Source organism: Cottoperca gobio, chromosome 10 (assembly GCF_900634415.1).
Source record: "Cottoperca gobio chromosome 10, fCotGob3.1, whole genome shotgun sequence".
Classification (NCBI taxonomy): domain Eukaryota; kingdom Metazoa; phylum Chordata; class Actinopteri; order Perciformes; family Bovichtidae; genus Cottoperca; species Cottoperca gobio.
Genome location: NC_041364.1, coordinates 26448225 through 26460963, shown reverse-complemented (window position 1 = coordinate 26460963; position 12739 = coordinate 26448225).

Below are 12739 nucleotides of genomic sequence, written 5' to 3'. Positions count from 1 at the left end.
GTGTTTAACTGACACTGTTTTCATTACTGATATAACTGATGGCCAGAGCTACAAACACATAGCAGGAATATTCTGCTCTGTTGTTGGAATCCTCACAATATGAAAATTAAATAAAATGTATTTATATAGCCCAATATCACAAATTATACATTTGTCTTTACAGACTGTACAGGATACACCCTCTGTCCTTAGACCCTCGCACTGCACAAGGAAAAACTCCCCAAAAAAAGAACCCCACAATTAAAGGGGGAAAATTAAAGAAACCTCAGGGAGAGACTGAGGAGGGATAATAATAATAATAATAATAATAATAATAATAATAATAATAATAATAATAATAATAATAATAATAATAATAATAATAATAATAATACATTAGATTTGTATAGCACTTTTCTAGAAACTCAAAGAGGCTTGACAGAGCTTTTAAAAAAAAAAAGGGGGGGGGAATCCCTCTCCCAGGACGGACAGACGTGCAATAGATGTCGTGTTTACAGAATAAACAACATAGTGAAAGTACAACATCCATTTGACAGAAATTATGTTGTGATCAAATGTTTAAAAAAAGGATGAATCCAGGAGGATGTAATAAAAAAGGCTTCCCGGTGTCTCCAAAAAAAATATTAACGTGGGCGTCAGGCAGGACCTGGGCAGCAGGCACATCCAGGATTCATGATCCAGACATACATCTTAACATTGGGAACATGCTGGAGATTGAGGTATTGGACTCAATTTCCCATGATCCTTTGTGTCTAGACCCTCCTTCACCTTTTTGAACGTAGGTGTGAAAACTCAGCTGATAAAACCAAAACACAGCCTCGTGTTCACTCTCGGCTGCCAAGTTATTCATTTAATTATTAATCGGATATCCTAATTCATTATTTTAGGAGACAATTTTATGAGAATACGTTAACTGGCTATAATTTTCCTCTGATTTAGACCTTCTGATGGGGGGGTGGTGTCCTCATTGAGGTGACTTGGTGTACATGAAGTAATAATATTAATAAATACATTAAATATAATAATTAATTCCTTCTGATATCCATTTGAATGCATTTTTTAGGTAATGCACCTACTTCATTGTAGTGCCAATCATTATTATAATTTTAATAATATTAATATTAATTATCATTCATATTTTTGAATAACCAGACTTGCTCATACCAGAACACCATACATAATAGTAACACTGGAGTGAGGCGTACCAGTGTTCCAACACTGTGAACAATCAATGTTCCTTTGTTGGGAAGCCACTGCAATCTTCAGTGGTGAACATGTACTTTCATGCTCCCTTTTAGAGTGTATCAGGAGAAAAGGGAGAATCAATTATCTCCCATATTGATCAGATACTTCCGTCAATTGTAAAGCTTCCGGATGTATGGTGTTGACTCTTTAATTGAAACATTTGCTGTGTGTTGAACGCAGGTCCTCTGGCAGCTGTTGTATAGGGCCTGCTTTGCATTTTCTCTCTGCTTATTGACGTCTTGTCACCCTACAGCAGCAAGTTGAATGCTAAGAGGATTAAGAAGTTGCAGTGAGGAGGAGGAGACAGAGGAAAGGAGAGGCACCTGGTGTGCTTACAGGCTGCACATCAGCTTACAGCTGTGATAGACACATCTACAGTAGAGGGCTGATTGAAGGGATGCTAAGCCAGCTCTTTGATCCTCATACAAGTCATGGAGGGAAACCTTCCTCCGAATTACGCATCTGAAGGAAATCAATAGGGCATGGTACATGGATGATTATGCTTGGCTTATCTTAAACCATCTTAATGGGTGAACCTACAGAGAACTGTCACCTGAATCTGCAGCTCCTCTTAGCTTTACAGAGCTTTATAGTGACTTTCAGTTAATTGTTTCACCTGCAAATGTACTGTTTTGGTTCACTCTCATAGTGTTGTTTTCAGAAACAAATCTGTAAAAAGTCACTTATTTAATCATAAATATACATTGCAATAGAACATTACTAAATATTTGAAATAAAGTTGTAAGTGGCCTATATTTTGCAATTAGTTCAAAACAGATTACTCATTATTTTAGTCTGCAACACTAATGTCCATCTAGTTTTACAATAGAAATTAATGATCTTGATATGAAAGGGTGAAATTATGTATTTTGTTTCTGATGCAAAACAACATTTCTGGACATGAAGCGTGTTATTGGTCGGCACATACCATACACATAATATTAGATGCCTCGCTGTGTTCCTTCGGAGGCCTGAGAGCAAACTCTTCAAAAATATGTGCATTGAAAAAGAAAATTCATAATGCAGGTGATACTTCCTGGTAATAAAGTGTGTGCAGTGGAGGTGGTAGTAACTCCTGACCCTATTAAATTAATTAAGCCCCAGCTTATCATAATGGAGGGATGGAGAGAGAGAGAGGGAGAGAGAGAGAGAGAGAGAGAGAGAGAGAAAGAGAAAAAAATGAGTCTGGTGGAGTCTGGTAGCACTCCCTCTGAAAGCCTCTCGCTGATGAGGCTGGAGGCTAGGCACACCGAACAAACGCATAACTTATTAAATTAGTGTCGGTCTCCACGGGATACACAATAATTGTCCTCCATGTCATTAAATTTAGCCTGCTTTTGGCTGCACTTCACAGGCTTCTTCAGCCAGCCATGTACAAGGGTCCACAGCTCCTGATATCTGCATGCACTGGCCTTCTGTGTCTGTGTGTGTTCAAGCATAATGTACTGTCTCAAAGCTAAGGTGAACACCAAAATAAAGGATACATCATGTGTATTACAACTTGGGAATTATACTGGTAGTTTTGTCCATCATTATTTATTTTAGTAATAACATTGTACTCACAAAGTAAATGTCTATGTTTATGCATGGTATATAATGTAAATGGATAGGTAGGTGTATCTATTTGGATGGCTGTGGCTCAGGGAGTAGCAGGGGTTGACCACTTATTGCATGGTTGGGGGGTTCAATCCCCAGCTTCTCCTGTGCAATTGTCCACTACATCTTGTTAAAAGTTGCATAGCAGCTCTGCCAACATCGAATGAAGGCGAACAGTAAAAATTATTACCCAAAATCAGGTGCACTGACTTTCATTTTTACCTCCAAAGAAAGTGGTTTCGATTACATAATTAAACTGTTGGATTGTTTACAACCTTTACAACATTTGACAGCTCATGTTTCGTGGGTTTCCAACAGTGTTAGGGAGCAACTGTGTTAATACATTTCTGGTTCTTTGATTAAAGGAAAAGCCCCTTACTCTTCCAAATCTAAGGGGTGTACTACGAAGCATATTCAACTTAACCAGGCTTTCGTTGCGTTAGCCTGCTCAACAAAACCTAAAACTCCAGTCAGAGATAACGGGTATCACAACACTGGTTATCAGCTGTCTTTGCTAACCAGGTTTTCTCCATCAGGCTCTGTGTGTGTCCATAAAAGGGGGCGTTTGGTGTCATCTGCATACTACAGTCAAGACAAACATGTTGTTATAATGGATAGCTATAAATAATATAAAAAAACTAGCAAAAAAAAACAAATAAGACAAGAGAGGAATTCTGGCAGAAAACTGCTAATCGTGTAAATTTGTAAGTGAATATATTTATTTTACCACTCACTGCCAGCTCAATGCTTACAGTTTATTTTTCACGTAACCACATCACATTCTACAGAAAGTGAAATAAAAAAGCATTACTCACATTTTGTACATCACCATCAGATTGCATTTAGTTGCCATGGCAAATAACATACAGTTTGTGCAATTGTAATAGCAAGTTTTTTTTTGTGACGTTAATAACAGATCTTTGTACTTATAACATAATTACGACAGCTGGGAATCTGTATCGCTCAAAGCAAATACCATCAGAAAAAGCCGTCAGAACTGTTCGGCCTCGAATCACTCTCTTCCTCCAAGGAGAACCAAAACTCCACATAACCTTTTCCGGCTCAGGTTAGGTGGCCAGACCTTTGATCTACACCCAAACTGCAATTTAGGTAATACAAAATTATTTGTTTTGTTCTGTAAAATGCCATCCATGGTGAATATTTTCAGAAACTCTGTTTTCAGTTTTGACATTTAGAATGGGAAAGATGATCTTTTGTCTTGTAACGTCAGAGTGAGATGGCGGACGTGGACGTGTTGCTTCTAAGCTTACTTACTCCAAATGGAATGGGCAAATTTCTGCATCCTGAGGTTGGGTGGGAGGCAATACTCACTGCAATTACGGTTGGTCAGAACTACTGGTGTACTGGGTAGACAGCAGTAAGGCTCATCCAGCCACACCATAACAAAGTTAGACCAAACACAGGTCAGATTTATGCTTTATTGTTTTCAAACCGTATGCTTTAGTTTTACAAGAGAAAAGACATCAAGATCAAAGACTAACTCATTTGATAAATGTATGTCTTGTTAACTTCCCCGCTTCCATACACTTTTCTATGGAACCATAGGCTGTCTCTCACAAAGTCCCAAACAGGCTCATCAGACACTTAAGAACACTTATATTTTTTGACCACAGCAGTTAAGAAGTTGTTCTTAAATGTAAACATTGGTTGTTATGGTGCCATCATCTGGACAATTATGTAATATCTGTTGCCTAGGCGACGGGGGTCTTGACAGTGTTGTAGTCACTTGTATGTGTGCATCAGCTCAGCTCCCTCTGTTTGCAATGCAAAGCAGACACTGTAATCAAACAACAATTTTCCTCTTTTCTTGTCATCATATCATCATCCTTGTTTGCAGTGCTATCGATAGAGCACGGCATGACAACAGCTCTCTCTGTAGAATGGCTAAATGTCAAGACAGAGAAAAACACTGGAACAACTACTCGGGTAGAGAGAGAGCAAACTATGAGATGATGAAAACGGGAATGAATGATGGCATGAAACAGAAAAGTGAGAGGATTGATAAAGAATGCCCAGTGCGAGGTGTGGCGACCTATACACAATAAAGAAGTTGGACAAGGAAGAGGGAGAAGAAGACGAGACAATTAAAGCTCCTAAGTGATGTGCAGCTTAGCGACAGGACGGTTCGATGTTTCCATCCAAATAAACAAACAAATGAGAAGAAGATGAGGAAAGTCTCAGGGAGAGTCGGGGGAGCAGATAATGAGGGCTCGCCTGTAAACAATAAAACACTTTATGAATTTGATCCGTGACATACGCATAGGGGATACAGACACATTCTGTTAATCACTATGGCTAATTAGCCGCAATGCAACAATAATTAATTTAAAAAGTGATATTTAAATTAATTATTGATTACATTAATTAAGTTAGAGGGGGTAAGGGGTGGGGTGTGTGGGGGTAATTAAGATAAATGTTAAATGTGTTGGTAATTAGGTTAGGATTGGAGCGAGGTTATGATGATAATGATGTAAAGACAGGATGCCAGCAGACTGTCATGTGGCTGTTCAATTCATCAGTGGGAGAAAGATGGATAGGTAGACATGGGAATAAAGACAATAATGCTTACAGAAGCATTATTCAGAGACTTCTTGCTGATCAGCTGTAGGCTGTGTGCAGTGTTTCTTTAGTCTTCTTACTAAATAGTGCTTATTGACTGGTTTAACCCCATCCCAGCCCCGCTTACCTCCGCTTTGATTAACGACTGAATCAGTGGTTAACACTGCTCTGCTGCTGGATGGACACAGACGAGATGCTGCTACAATGAGAGCAGACACAAGACTTTACCTTCTCTCTACATCAAGGACGGAGAAATCTGAACAGCTTGAGGCCACATTCTTGCACAATTACAGCTAGTCTGAATTAACAGCCGGGGACAACTGCCCTACCTCCCCAATACAACTTTATTGTCCCAAAGGGAATTTATTTGTCTTTGGTCCATCTGACTCACAAACCACATAACATCAAATCAAATCACAAATATTTATATAGTCCAATATCACAAATGACACATTTGTCTCAGTGGGCTTTACAGACTGTACAGGATACGACACCCTCTGTCACTGAGAGTGGGGATTCACAAAATGTTGCCAAACATGCAAAATAAGACCCGAGGAGAGTCCAACTGGCTCTGTGGCTCTCTCAGTAGTTTACTGGCCAGACTAATGAACTGGCTCTTGTGTTCACTGTTAACATGCAGTGATACTGTAGGATAGACACTTTCAATGAGAGATTTATAGATTACTACCACAAATATTTAGTCATTTGAGCAGACAAATACAACCATACTATTCTTAAAAACACAATCCTCTTTAACAGAGACACAACGTTTACGATCTAAGAATATTGTAGACAATGAAATGTGATGTCATGGGAAGTCATGTGTGACTAATAGGTTACTGTGTTGAAAGGCTCATCAGACGTCATAATAATTATTGATCTTGGAAACAGAAGTGAACAAATGACGTAACATTACCCTGCCACCTCTCACTCGTTGCTTGGGCATCCCAACGCCAATTAGCAAACGTGTAAATAAGCAGAAATGGAAATTCAGCAAAAAGGAAAATTTAAATGGAAAGGTAAACATCTCCATCTGCTGAAGAAGAAAATCTGAAATATAAGATCAAATGGAAAGCTCCAGAACAGCTACTTCTGGGATACTGTACTTGGATCCTCAACATTGCTCTCGCCACTTTTAGACTGTCACTAATACTTTTGGTAGTGCCTGAGATGTGGCAGAAAACCTTTAACAGCTGCCCAATTACAAAAATAATACACATTATATTTATTTGAACTTTCCATTAGGTGTGGTTTTGTAGGTCCATATGTTTTATATTCGTTTTTAATTGTTGTTTTTATATACATATGAATATATACACCGGTATATACGTTTACTGTATATATTGATAAATAGATAGATCAGATCCAATCAGGTGAGTCCATGAATGTGTGCTGTTGGGACAGGGAAGGAGTCTTCATTGTTGCCCTTATACGCTCAGGTTTATTAGGTATCCTCTGATGGAAATTGAAGGTTTGTCTATAAGACAGAGGCCAAGTGAAAATGAGGAGAGCAGAAGGCAGCTTCACCTCCAAATCTATTGACAAGCCAAATGATAATGTGATGGAGTGAGAGAGACAGAGTGGGTGATCAGTTCGGGTGGGAATAGGGAATAGGTATGCAAGGTAACTCAATTAAGGGAGGCAATTTCCACCCTCCCCTCTTGCCCTAAAAGAACTAGAGCAAGTGAAGCCACTTACAATGGTGTCAGAGGACAAATGGAACACAGAGGCAGAACAAAGGCTTATACATTTAAAGAGAGATGGCACAGAAATACAGCAAACCTTCTGACAAAGGAAACTAGCTTATTGAATGTCAGCGATTGGAATAGAAACAGAATCAGAAATATATATTTATCCCCATGGGAAATTGGGTTACTTTACAGTTGCTCCATTTTAAAATAAAAATACATATAAAGATAGAGAAATTATAAGAAAAATAGAAATTGAAGCTGCAAGCAGTGATGAACGGATCCTCGCATATCTTTCGTGTTGGGATTTCTAGCAGGACGCCAATTGGCATTGCAGTGTATTGCCGTGACCGTTGGAGACAGGGAACATAACATTATGTATTGCATGGAGTGCGATGTGCTGGAAATAACATACAGCGAATCTTGCAGCACTGGCTGTGTCCACGATGTGGTGCTAGAGAACGCACACTTAACAAACAGTATGTTTCTCTATATTATGTGTAGACACACAATTTAATTTGTGTGATGTTTGTCAGGTCTTTAGATGGTACTAACAAAATGTGAAGTCAATCGGATTAAATCTGTAGGAGGAGTTCGCTAAAGTACAGCACCATCAAAACGCAACAAATACCCCAAAGAAAGCACACAAAATTCAAAATGGCCGACTACCTGTTGGTTTTAGAAAACTTAAAAAAAAGTAAACTTTATTTTAGTTCTAACTGTGACACAAGTGCCTGGCAAAAAAAAATTTCATCTAGGTGAATTTATCGAGAGGGCTGCTTCTTTAAAGTTTTGTAGGGGGCGCTAATGAGTCCCTTTGCCACCCCGAAGCACATTGACCTTATCAGTTAACACATTTTGTCACTGTTAATGCATGTGGCATGTTTTTTTTTTGTTTTCAGGCATTCTTAGTCCGTAAAAAACGACTTCCTGTTTTATGGCAAATTATGCGTCGCCACGGCAAACGTGTAACATTTTAAAAAGATTTGACCATGTAGATCAGGGGTATTCAACTAAAATTCAAGAGGTCCAGTTAGAGAAAGTTTCTGCAAGCAAAGGTCCAGAGCATGATAATGTCAAACTTGTGTTATGAATTAGTGTGATATATATTGAAGTGGCCTAGTAGCTGTATCAACGTCTGCACGTCATCTACAACTGACTGTCAAATCTAATAAAGTACAATTTAAAAACATTTTGACAATATTTATTGTCACTTAACATTGAACTATACAGATATATATAATACTGTAGATATGTATAATGTTCTTCTCGGGCTGCATTTAAAAATAAAATAGAGAAAATAAATAAAATTGTGCTTCTTAAAACAAAGCGCTTAATTTTTATTTTCCCTCAAGTAAGGTTTCAGCTACTGCACTCATGCACTGCTTGACAGCCCCTGCATCAGTAAATGTTTTTTTGTGTTGACCCAAAATCCAAGCACTTCTGAAGGAACATTCACGAGCAGGTTGTTGGGCAGTGAATGCATGGGCCAGGATCCTGCTGGATTCATCATATTGGGCTCTGAAACTGCTTATTTTCTGTGACCTCAGTTCAGACTTGAGTGGGTTTAACTTGTTTGGTTAAAAACTTTGTGCTTTGTCTCATAGTGGCGTTTCACATTGCCACTGTTTTCACTGTCCACTTTTCTCTTCTTGGAAAGTGCCATGTGTAGTTATTTTTCTCTCCCTGTCTGCAGCTCACTCATCTCTCCGTCTGTGTTTCTCTCCCTGTCTGCGGCTCACTCGTCTCATCGTTTTCCGTCTGTCAGACACTCGCTCGCCTCTCATCTGTTTGTATTCAGAGTCGCAATGTTTGCCGGTTGGAATGCACAGATTTGATTCGCTGAGTAGCATCACGTGGGATGGCTTAACTCAAATGCAATTGGTCTGTGAACCGCTAAACCAGTGCCGTAAATACGAGAAAAGCTGCGCCTGTTAAAATAGAAGCGCCCCGTCAAAATTGAAAATCTCTTAATTATTTATTGATTATAGGTCCGGGTCCATATAGGTCGGCGTCTGGGTCCGGACTCGGACCAGGTCCGCCTGTTAGTGACCTATGATGTAGACCATTGATTTGAGAGAGAACTTGTTACAGTCACAGCATTATATCAGTTATTCCTCTGCCAATGAGCTCTATTACGATCTAAAGATTGTTGTGTAGGCTCAGAATAATTTGGCTTGATCGAGGAAAGGTCAGGAGACCACCAGAGGCATTAGATGTCTGTTAAAGATGTTAGGAAGCACTTGATGCATGACACACCTTTAAGAGCAGAGAGCTCTGAAGACCACAGCCAGCCGCACAGCTATAATTAAAATTGATGTTTCTAAAGTTAATATCTATGAAGTTGATATATCTGATAACTGATGTTAAATAAGACCCAAGTTGTAAAAACACGGAATTATCCTTTAATGAAGATCGTGATTCTAAATGTTTTGATGTGAAACAGACGCCTCCAGTACAGAGAGAGCAGGCAGTGCTTTCATGTGAAACACAGTGATTAAATGTGATTATGTAGCTCACTGCCGTGCATTACAGTACACTGAAGCGTATGTCTTTCTTTGTAAAATAATATGTGATTGCAGTGACGTCTGCACAGCATGGAGGTGCATTTAGACAGTTTCAAATTCCATTTGAAATTTCAGCCAGGTATATACTCCACTTAGAGCAGACAGGCATTCTGCAATAATCCTGAATGAAAGTAATGGTGTGAGTGAGTTACAGCTGGATTGGTTTGGAACATAAATAGAATGGTCTGCTGAAAGGTTCCATCTGTGAGGCAGGCCACACACATGCATTCTTATTCGCTGGCTGAGATTTAAGTTTGCTGCATCATTATTTAGAGGAGGCAACAAGGCGGGATAGATGGGGTGAGTGTGTGTGTGTGTGTTATTTTTATTGTTTGTGTGTGTGTAAAACATTTTTTTCTAAAAAAGAAAACTTCCTTTCTTGTATGTAAGATATCATGTCCATGAAATGTTATAATGTGGTTATAGATAGAAAATAGATTGTTTGTCAACGCCATAAGATGACTCATATGAAAACCCATTTTAAAACAACTAATTTGTGTGTTTTCTGAACTGTCACCTCCATCACCTTCCTTGTGATTGTGTTTACATCCTGTAGTCATAGCGGACAGGTTGAAATGCTCTCAAGAGAAAACTGAAGCAAACAAAATGACAAACCAGCCAATGCTACATACAAGGTTAACATGCATAGCTTTTGTAAACACTGTTGTGTGTAACAGGGTTAACTCTCTCAGGCTAATGGGGTACAATACACTGTATGTTTCCAATCTTTTGATTTTGTGAGCAATATGCAATGCTCCACCCTGCTCGAGTTAGGAAGCAGCACAAAACTTTTTCACAGATCGCTTTTAATGTCCTGTCGTGGTTACTGTAGTGTTTAATGACGTGTTTACTTAACTTGGTTAGTACAATTATAAAATCGAAAAAATAAGACCCTAGTTGTAATAAACCGGAATTATCCTTTAAGTTTCACATTATTGTCTTTGTTTACTCTGTCTCATCCCACATTCTTTGTGTGAGCTCAACGTATTTTTTTAATCCACATGTTTTAAAAAAAAAAAAGGGTCAAATTACAAGAAGGCTTACGCTCAGCACCGAGGCTGGGTTATCAAACGGCAGAGCAGGCATAGCTCCGGGGAACCAGAATTAATTTGAGGACAATAAAATCAATGACATGAAAAACTTTAAGGTTCGACCTTCACAAAGCAGAATAGCAAAAAAAAGCAGGTGTAAATGTAACCAAATACAGATCTCATGTTAATGACAGTTTGAAATGGGCTCTGAATGTGTGAAGTGAACTTCTCCCATCACACATTTTGTCTGAGCACCACTTTAAATTTAGTGAAGATTAAACAGTTAAAGTGTTTGATGGGAGGCAGGCTGGCTCGGCCGCTCTGATTCTGCTGTCTGACGTCCATCTGCGTCCATGTTGCTTCTTCTCCATCATTCCATGCTTCTCTCTCCATCTGTCCACTCGCCTCTGTCTGTTCTTCTCATTCCTCTCTCTCTGTCGCTGTAGGGAGGCTCATGTTGGCTTCACACCATCTGCCTCTCGCCAGCTGACTGACTGACTGAAGCTCCCACTGCTTGAGTGATGCCACCATGACAGCAGCATTCTGGACACTATGTGTGTGTATGTGTGTGTGCAGGCATGCAGGGAAGTTTTTTGCAAAGTTAGCATATATGAGACAGGAGTAGCAGATGATTCTCTGACAGAGGCTATTGTTGTTATTGAAAAGCAGCCTCTGTGTTGTTTTTATTAAAAATTGAAGCACATGGAAGCGTGCATCTTTGAGGTACCACATGCAGTCTGTGGATTGGAAGCTAAATGAGTCGAGGAAACAGGCAAAATCTGGGAAAGCAGACATGCTTGAACAACAACACATGGACTCCTCTCTGTTTTTTTTAAAGTTGTATGCTTCAAGTTATCAACAGTTATCTAGAAGTTCACACACACACATGCACACACACATACACACAGTGGCACATTAAGCAAAAACGGCTCGACTCCAGAGTGATAAAACCCAGATTGGCCAATAGAGCAAGCAGAAAATCCAAAATCAAAACCAACAAGTTCCATATCAAGCTCAAGTCCACATCCACTTCAAGTCCTAAACGTTGTGTTTCTTTAACAAGTAGTTATATCCCATCGAATGTCATGCAATCAGAAAGGTTAGGAGTACCAGTTAGTAGAGGAATTGTCCAGTAATAATGCTTTTTAAAATGAGAATGTATTACTGTCAACTACTTTAAAAGCAACATGATCATTGGTGTGTAAATGTGACAACAGCACTGGTAGTTAGAGGGTTTAAGCATGGCTAAAATGTGATTGCTCAAAAAACCTTCTGATATTCATGAAATGTATTAACTCTACAGAGCTAGACGCTAACATTAGCATGCTAAAATGCTCATGATGACAATGTTATTGAATTATATCATGTAATTTCCATTCCACACAGTGTCATCCGACCTTCTGTATTCTTCATGAAGAATTCTTAAAGAACAATCTGGACAGTGTGTTGTTGATCACAGCAGAGTCTTTACATCCATATGTTCACTTCATCTGTTGACAGCCTGCTGGTCTGCATTGACAAAAACACTTTTACCTCCTACTTGTGAAATGTGATTGGCTGCCGTGAGATTGATTGAAGTATATCCATTGTGAGGAAAATGTAGAGTTTATCTACTGGACTCTGACTCGACTTCAAGTCCAGATTTGAGTACACAACTCTGATAAAGGTAGTGTGAGGGTAGAGTCGGTGTCCCGTCATATTGTTAACATTGTTTGTCTTTGGTACAAGGAGCTGTTTAAATGCCAGATTTAAATAATAAACAAAACGGTGTGTAGGACACAGAGGAATGACAGTTTGTATATTTTCCATAGAAGACTTTGCTGTGCTTTATGTGGCCTGATGTGGTCCTCCGTAACATCTAAATGTACCTGTGTGACACCACAAGAGTGACTCCACGTGTGTGTTGATTCATAGCGTGCTTGTTAAAGCTAACAGGAGGAGAGATTAGATGCTCTCTGGTCCCTGTAGCTTTATAACACTTGATGATTTATCCTGCTCTAATTAACTTATGGGTGGGATTGCTTTGGGCACA